The sequence below is a fragment of the Ursus arctos genome, unplaced genomic scaffold (genome assembly GCF_023065955.2).
Source record: "Ursus arctos isolate Adak ecotype North America unplaced genomic scaffold, UrsArc2.0 scaffold_16, whole genome shotgun sequence".
NCBI classification, from domain to species: Eukaryota; Metazoa; Chordata; class Mammalia; order Carnivora; family Ursidae; genus Ursus; species Ursus arctos.
The window spans coordinates 11392410-11401943 of record NW_026622830.1 but is presented as its reverse complement, the minus strand read 5'-3'; positions in this window follow the sequence as shown (position 1 = coordinate 11401943).

Below are 9534 nucleotides of genomic sequence, written 5' to 3'. Positions count from 1 at the left end.
GAAATGAAGTGTCCTTACTCATGACTCCTACGTATCACTTTAAAAAAAGATGATGTAAACCTATTTAACTCTATAAGACATATTGTGGAATGAAAAAAGAAAGACATCCCCTGAAGCGGAAAACAAAACAACCAATACTATATATTTTCTAAAGGTGTATGTATATGTATAAAGTCAACAGGGGACAATAGTGCAAATATAGATCATTTGTTTTTCAAATCATCTGTAAATACATATTATGTGATTTTTATTAATATCTTTCCCCCAACAGTCAATAAGCTCTGTGAGCTCATAACTGTTTGTTTTGCTCACAATTGTATCAGCACTATCTGCCATATATACACTACTCCACATGAAATAGGAGGCTCGACAGTATTTGTTTCTGATGGAAATTGTCACTGAATGCCAGGTTTGATATTAATATTTAAGGGACATACTATGAGCAAGATGGACACAGCCCCTGCCCTCAAGGAGTGTATAGTCTTCTATCAGAAAGAGAATATTAATGACAGTAGATGAACTAAAAACCTATAATTCAGGATAGAAGGTGGTAAATGTTAGGTGAAGGGTATAGAGCCTATAGAATGGAGAAGTGACCACCAAAAGGGGAGACTGGGGGCAGCCCCAAGGAGGAGGGGGCATTTGAGCTGGGCTTTGAGTGAGTTGGACATATGAGGTTGTCCAGCTTCCTTGCAGCTAGAGGGAAAAAAGCAATCAAAAGCAAGCACCAGAAAGTAAAACTCCACTGCCTACAAGCGTATAAGGTGTGCATAACTAAGTACTAGAGTACTGCAGCCTCATAATATATAGTACCAGCTATTAGTAGTGATGTTATCTAACATAGTACCTGGCTCACAGTAGGCATTCAATACATACTTTAGTGAGAACACTAATATTATTGAACCTCTACTGTGCTCAGCTGATTATTGCCAATTTCCCTGCTGATCGTGATTAGATATTCAGATTTCTAAAGAGGAGGGAAGTCCAGATTTTTAAGTGAAATTCCTCAATTATAAGTACCACGTGTAAATATATTCCTGGTTCTGTCTGCTTAGAGAACCTACAAAAAAATGACACCCCTCTAATAATAAGCACCTAGCACCCAGATCTTGCTTCTCCACTAAAAAAAAAAAAACCACCACAGAAACAAGGCTTCTTGGAGAAATGACTGATTCTCAGGGTTGGGGGGAGGAAAATTACAACATGAGCCTGGACCATCTTATTGAGCCAGAAAGTAAGGATATGCCAAAAGAAGGATGGGACATATCAGAGGGACACAAAAGCCAGATTGGAGGGGTTCCTATTGGCCAAATCTGGGACAATTTGAACATCAAAATAAGTAATGACAGGGGCGCCTGGGTGGCGCAGTCGTTAAGCGTCTGCCTTTGGCTCAGGGCGTGATCCTGGCGTTCTGGGATCGAGCCCCACATCAGGCTCCTCCGCTAGGAGCCTGCTTCTTCTTCTCACACTCCCCCTGCTGTGTTCCCTCTCTCACTGGCTGTCTCTCTGTCCAATAAATAAATAAAATCTTTAAAAAAAAATAAGTAATGACAGTAATGAATTACAATACTTGGGGTGGGGAAGGAAAAAACCATGATCCCATACTGACACTAAACATAGCAACATGAAATACTGTGTTTGCCAGAGGAACACGTCCAAGGGCTACATGTGGCCCCAGGTGCCAGGTCTGACCCCTGCACTAAGGATAGATGAGAAGCAACAGGTAGTTCATCTGGTTAGAGAGATGAGCCAAGAATGTGGTGATGGGAGATCAGCCCAGTTTCTGAGGACCTTGAAAGGCCAAGAGTCTGGATTGACCTTGTGAGCACCTAGGAACCAGTGAAGGTCTGTGAGCGCAATGGTTGGTGATTATAGCCCTTGCTCTCCAGGCCAGGTGTCTGGTGCTTGGTAGATAAAGGTATGGTGCATAAGAAATCAGCATGTAAGTCCCCAAGAAACATGGCACATTGGAACAGAAATGACTCTGCAGCCGGTACACCTGGGTTCAAGTCCCTGGTACTGCATTTTATGGCCCCATGAGTTGGACAACCCACTCAATCTCTCTTAGCCTCCTACAAGGCTGGACTGTGGAACCAGAAGGCCTGGGTTTGACCTTGCTGCTTCTTGTGTATGACTTTGGACAAGATGACCTAACTTCTCTGTGCCTCAGTTTCCTCATCTTTGAAATGAAAAAACATAGCAACAGTACCTACAGGTTATGAGATAGTCCACGGAAGCACTTGAAATAGCAAGTACTCATTAACCATTATCTATTATTCAAGCCTTTTTTATTAAGTGCGATAATGCATGGAAAGAACTTCACCCTGGGAAGTTCCAGTGCCTGGAAAGGAGTAAGCCTGCAACTAATGTTATCCATATTAAGGTCATTGCTGTGCAACATGAATTTGCTGGGGGCTAAGAATTCCATCCGCTTCTCAAAGCTCAAAATTGAAAAAAAAAAAAGGGCTCAAAATTCATTCTGGTCTCCACTGGCGGAGGCAGGACTGGAGGAATTCTGTAACCCCAAAGAAAGCATGTCTAGAAATGAAAGCTGGCATGTCCGGATTCTTCACGATCAGTAAGAAAGGCTTTCTTCCCTCTTTTCCTTTAAATATAAACCCAACTTGCCAATCGCTTCAAAGTCTTGGCGCCTGCAGGGGATCCACCCACAAATCCAAAGGTAACTCGACTGACTTAAGGCTGTTTATTGGAAGATCTTCTAGCCCAGCCCAGCTCCAAGGAGACATAGCTTAAGGGGGTGGATGTGGAACACTCAGCCAGCGCTTCATGTGGGTGATTCTAAATTGCTCCTGAGAGCAATAACCAAGAGTTTATGAGTTCCTAGTATTTACTATTCCAGTTCCTGAAAGTATTGGGTCTCAGAGGACTGTTTGCTAGACTCAACCATCTTTGTCCTTCCCTTGAATAGGCCAGGAAGAACCACAAATGGGTTGTCTTTGTTCCGTAGCTACAATTTCCCGAGGCAGGAAGGCAAAGTAGACTGAAGCCAAAAGGCCTGAGTTGAGATCCCAGTTCTGCTGCTTTCCAGCTGTGTGACTTTGGACAAGCTGTCTAACCTCTCTGGGTTCCTTATCAGTGAAATGGGACGCACAAACAAAGATTAAAACGTGTGGCCTACTATACCTTCGGAGTATTAAGGTCTTGAAAGATAAAGGGAGATTGGGGTGCCTGGCTGTCTCAGTCAGTGGGGCATATGACCCTGGATCTTGGGGTCGTGAGTTCAAAACCCACGTTGGGTATAAAGCTTACTTAAAAAAAAAAAAAAAGTTAAAGTGAGACTGATGAACTGTTCCAGATTAACAGAGTTTAAAGAACCTTGACAATCAAATGTAATGTGCTTTCCCAGATGGGACCTTGAACTGGGGTGAGGGTACACTTAACAACAACAGCAACACTTATTTTTATTTAAATAAAGATTATTGAGACACTTGGTTAAAATATGAAGAGGGTCTGCAGATTAGATAACAGTGTTGTATCAGTGTTACCTTCCTTTTGATATTTGTATTATGGTTTTGTAAGATAATGTCTTTATTCTTAGGAAATACACTCTGATAGAAGTATAGGGACATCATGTCTACAACTTAGTCTCAAATGTTTTGAGAAAAAGAGCATATGTCTGTACAATATGTATAAAAGCCAGCCATATGTGTGTGTATGTGTGTATATATAGAGAGAGAAATGGAACAATAAAGCAAATGTGATAAAATTGGGGAATCTGGTTGAAGAGTTCTCTGGGAATTCTTTACACTATTTTTTTTTACAAAGCCTTTTTATTCTTTTTTTTTTTTTTTTTTAAGATTTTATTTATTTGACAGAGAAAGAGACAGCCAGCAAGAGAGGGAACACAAGCAGGGGGAGTGGGAGAGGAAGAAGCAGGCTCATAGCGGAGGAGCCTGATGCGGGGCTCGATCCCAGAACGCCGGGATCACTCCCTGAGCCGAAGGCAGACACTTAATGACTGCGCCACCCAGGCGCCCCTATTTGAACATTCTTATACAAGCTACAATGAGCATTCTTGCACAAATCTTTTTATGGACATATGTTTACATATCTTTTGGGTAAAATTTGTGAATTTTACCTAAATTTTTTCTTTAGTGAAATTTGGGGTAACAGAGCGGACTTTTCAATGAATGGTGTTGGAACAACTGGATAGCCATCGGGAAAAGCTAATGTTGGATCCACCCCTCACGCTGCACACAAAAATTAATTCAAGATAGATCAGAACTCTAAACGTAAAAGCTAGAACTACAGACCTTCTAAATGAACATGTTGGAGGATATCTTTGCAACCTTGGGTAAAGATTTTTTTAGGACACAAAGCCCTAACAATAAAAGAGGGGAAAAAGTAGGTTAGACCTTATCAAAATTAGAATTTGCTGCTCATCAAAAGATGATTAAATTTGTTTCAAAATACAAAACACTTGCTTCCATTTTCAAAGATAAGAAATCATTGATTACAGGGGCGCCTGGGTGGCACAGCGGTTAAGCGTCTGCCTTCGGCTCAGGGCGTGATCCCGGCATTATGGGATCGAGCCCCACATCAGGCTCCTCCGCTATGAGCCTGCTTCTTCCTCTCCCACTCCCCCTGCTTGTGTTCCCTCTCTCACTGTCTCTATCTCTGTCAAATAAATAAAATCTTTAAAAAAAAAAAAAATCATTGATTACAAAAAAACATTTGCTTCAAAATAATGCAGGTGGACAGTGAAGGGAGGACTTGATGAGGATAGAGAACACATAAAACTCATCATGAGTTGGCAAAGACCCCATCAAAAAGGAGAATTACAGACCGATTTCCCTAATGAATATGGACGCCAAAATCCTCAACAAGATACTTGCTAATAGAATCCAACAATACATTAAAAGGATTATCCATCACGATCAAGTGGGATTCATACCTGGGATGCAAGCGTGGTTCAATATTCGCAAATCAATCAGCGTGATACATCATATCAACAAGAAAAGACTCAGGAACCATATGATCCTCTCAATCGATGCCGAAAAAGCATTTGACAAAATACAGCATCCTTTCCTGATTAAAACCCTTCAGAGTGTAGGAATAGAAGGTACGTTTCTCAATCTCATAAAAGCCATCTATGAAAAGCCTACTGCAAATATTATTCTCAATGGGGAAAAGCTGGAAGCCTTTCCCTTAAGATCAGGAACACGACAAGGATGCCCACTCTCGCCACTATTATTCAACATAGTACTAGAAGTCCTTGCAACAGCAATCAGACGACAAAAAGGGATCAAAGGTATTCAAATTGGCAAAGAAGAAGTCAAAATGTCTCTCTTCGCAGATGACATGATACTCTATATGGAAAACCCAAAAGAAGCCACTCCCAAACTATTAGAAGTTATAGAGCAATTCAGTAACGTGGCAGGATACAAAATAAATGCTCAGAAATCAGTTGCATTTCTATACACGAATAACGAGACCGAAGAAAGAGAAATTAGGGAATCCATCCCATTTACAATAGCACCAAAAACCATACGTTACCTTGGAATTAACTTAACCAGAGACGTAAAGGACCTATATTCTAGAAACTATAAATCACTCTTGAAAGACATTGAGGAAGACATAAAAAGATGGAAAGATATTCCATGCTCATGGATCGGAAGAATTAACATAGTTAAAATGTCCATGCTACCCAGAGCAATCTACACTTTCAATGCTATCCCGATCAAAATACCAAGGACATTTTTCAAAGAACTGGAACAAACAGTCCTTAAATTTGTATGGAAACAGAAAAGGCCCCGAATCTCCAAGGAACTGTTGAAAAGGAAAAACAAAGCTGGGGGCATCACAATGCCGGATTTCGAGCTGTACTACAAAGCTGTGATCACAAAGACAGCATGGTACTGGCACAAAAACAGACACATAGACCAATGGAACAGAATAGAGAGCCCAGAAATGGACCCTCGGCTCTTTGGGCAACTAATATTTGATAAAGCAGGAAAAAACATCCGGTGGGAAAAAGATAGTCTCTTCAATAAATGGTGCTGGGAAAATTGGACAGCTACATGCAAGAGAATGAAACTTGACCACTATCTCACACCATACACAAAAATAAACTCCAAATGGATGAAAGACCTCGATGTGAGACAGGAATCCATCAAAATTCTAGAGGAGAACATAGGCAACAACCTCTACGACATCGGCCAAAGCAACCTTTTTCATGACACATCCCCAAAGGCAAGAGAAACAAAAGATAAAATGAATTTATGGGACTTCATCAAGATTAAAAGTTTCTGCACATCCAAGGAAACAGTCAGAAAAACTAAGAGGCAGCCCACGGAATGGGAGAATATATTTGCAAATGACACTACAGATAAAGGACTGGTATCCAAGATCTACAAAGAACTTCTCAAACTCAATACACGAGAAACAAATAAACAAATCAAAAAATGGGCAGAAGAAATGAACAGACACTTTTCCAATGAAGACATACAAATGGCTAACAGACACATGAAAAAATGTTCAAAATCATTAGCCATCAGGGAAATTCAAATCAAAACCACACTGAGATACCACCTTACGCCAGTTAGAATGGCAAAAATAGACAAGGCAAGAAACAACAATTGTTGGAGAGGATGTGGAGAAAGGGGATCCCTCCTACATTGTTGGTGGGAATGCAAGTTGGTACAGCCACTCTGGAAAACAGTGTGGAGGTCCCTTAAAAAGTTAAAAATTGAGCTACCCTATGATCCAGCCATTGCACTACTGGGTATTTACCCCAAAGATACAGACGTAGTGAAGAGAAGGGCCATATGCGCCCCAATGTTCATAGCAGCAATGTCCACAATAGCTAAATCGTGGAAGGAGCCGAGATGCCCTTCAACAGATGACTGGATTAAGAAGTTGTGGTCCATATATACGATGGAATATTACTCAGCTATCAGAAAGAACGAGTTCTCAACATTTGCTACAACATGGACAGCACTGGAGGAGATAATGCTAAGTGAAATAAGTCAAGCAGAGAAAGACAACTATCATATGATTTCTCTCATCTATGGAACATAAGAACTAGGATGATCAGTAGGGGAAGAAAGGGATAAAGAAAGGGGGGATAATCAGAAGGGGGAATGAAACATGAGAGACTATGGACTATGAGAAACAAACTGAGGACTTCAGAGGGGAGGGGGGTGGGGGATGGGATAGACCGGTGATGGGTAGTAAGGAGGGCACGTATTGCATGGTGCACTGGGTGTTATACAGAACTAATGAATCATCGAACTTTACATCGGAAACCGGGGATGTACTGTACGGTGACTAACATAATATAATAAAAAATCATTAAAAAAAAAAATAAATAAAAAAAAAAAAAAAAAAAACTCATCATGAGTTGATAACTAAATAAAGCTGGGCAATAGCTACTTATAACTACATCATTCTATTCGCTTTGCTTTTATATCTGTTTAAAATTTTCCATAATAAAAAGTTTTACAATGTGGCATTAAAAAAAAAAGAAAGACACAGGTAAGAAGATGAATAGGGAAGCCACAGACTGGGGGAAAATATTTGCAATACGTGTATCTGATAAAGGATTTGTATCTGGAATTTACAAGGTGTCCAAAAATTTGGTGCTGTTCTAAGAGGTAGGCCTGAAATAACTTTAAAGTATTTAAAGCTCAGAATTGCTTGTGCGCCACATGTGTAAGTCGGCCTGCAGCTGCAGAACTTTCTGTGGTGGTGGAGATGTTCTGTACCTGCTGTGTCCAGTACATACCCACTAGCTACATGTGGCTATTGAGCTCTGGAAACATGGCTAGTGAGACAGAGGAACTGACTCTTTAGTTTTGTCTTTAAATTTATTTACATTTATGGGGCGCCTGGGTGACTCAGTCAGTTAAGCATCTGCCTTTGGCTGGGGTCATGGTGGTCCTGGGATCAAGCTCCAGGTCTGACTCCTTGCTCAGCAGGGAGTCTGCTTCTCCCTCTGCCCTTCCCTTCACTCATGCTTCCTTGCTCTTTCTCTTTCTCAAATAATTAAAAAGAAAAGAAAAGAAAAGAAAGAAATTTACATTTAAATAGCCACAATATTGGATGGCACAGGCCCAAGGGATAAAGTCCTGAAAATAGAAGACATAAATCAAAGAGTGTATGCTCTCGTAACTTAGATAATTACAGGCAAATTGCCCACTAAGGAGATTGTATTGACTGTCGCTGCGTGATAAATGACCATAAACTTACTGGCCTCAACAACACATGTTGATTATCTCACAATTCCTGTGGATGAGGAGTGTGGGCACAGCGTGACTGGATCACCTCACACAAGGGCAGGCAGATCTCCCTGCAATCTTCCTTAGGATCATTATGTAATCGAATAACTTTTAAAACTATCTGCCACCACCCACCTACCCCACTGCCTATGAGAGGCCCGGTATTTCTCCTTGGAACCTTGCTGAGGGCCTGGCACACAGGAGGCCCTCAGGGACTCTTTGTTGCCTGGATGAATAGATCTACGGTTGGCAGTAAAAATCAAGTCTGCAAAGTCTTTGAGCAGGACCGATTCCCCACTCCAGGCTCACAGCAGCTCTTAGATGATGTGGGCAGCCTGAGAGAGGCTGACCAAAGCTAAAGGAAAGGAAGAGACTGTTGTGGGAAATAGTTTCCTTAAGAACATTGAGAAGGGAAAGGCTCATTCGTTTAACACACGTTATTGGGTTAATTGTGGCTGGGTACTGAGTGTGGAGCTGAGGACTGGCTATGTATTTGCAAGCTGAGAAAGGATAATGGGGACATTCTTGTTGGGAACGCCTAGAAAAAACAGGAAGGAATAGAGCACATTCAGGCTAGCCCAGCACTGATGGGGGGGGGAGGAGAATGTGGGTTAGTGGTTCTCACAGTATGGACCCCGGTGCAGTAGCGTCAGTCTCACCTAGAAAGCTGTTAGAAATGCAAATCCTTGGCCCTACCCCCACTGACCTGCTGCATCAGAAACTCTGGGGGTTGGCTCCCAGAATTGGCTTAAGAAAGCTTCCAGGTGACTGAGACACAAGTACTTGTAAGTGCACGGGTGCCAAAGCCAGACTGCATGTGTTCAGATCCTGACTATCATTTTCCATTACCATTAAAAGGTTTTAATCTCTTTGTGCTTCAATTTGCATAGCTGTGAAGTGGGGGTAAAAGAGCCAAAGTCATAGGTGACAATGAGGGTTTATTCATGTAAAATGCTTAGACCAATAAGCACAAAAAAGATCACTATTAATATTTCAATCCTGTCCTTTTGACTCTGTAACTAAGTGTATAAGTTCGTGGTAAGTTCATTTCAAGAGACCAAACTGGAGGCAGTCAATCCGAAGCCCAGGTCTGGGGCTCCCCTGCTCCCACCCCAAGGTCTGGCAGCTGCTAGAAGGCTAACACAAAGTCTTATAAATACCTACAGCACACCTCTGCCTCTGCGAAGGCAACCCCATCCCTGGAGGGGAGACAGGGCATATTTGGCTAGGAAGAGATGAGATGCACGAATGCTTGCCATAGGAATGGGGAAAAAGAAACAGTAAAGTGTAAACC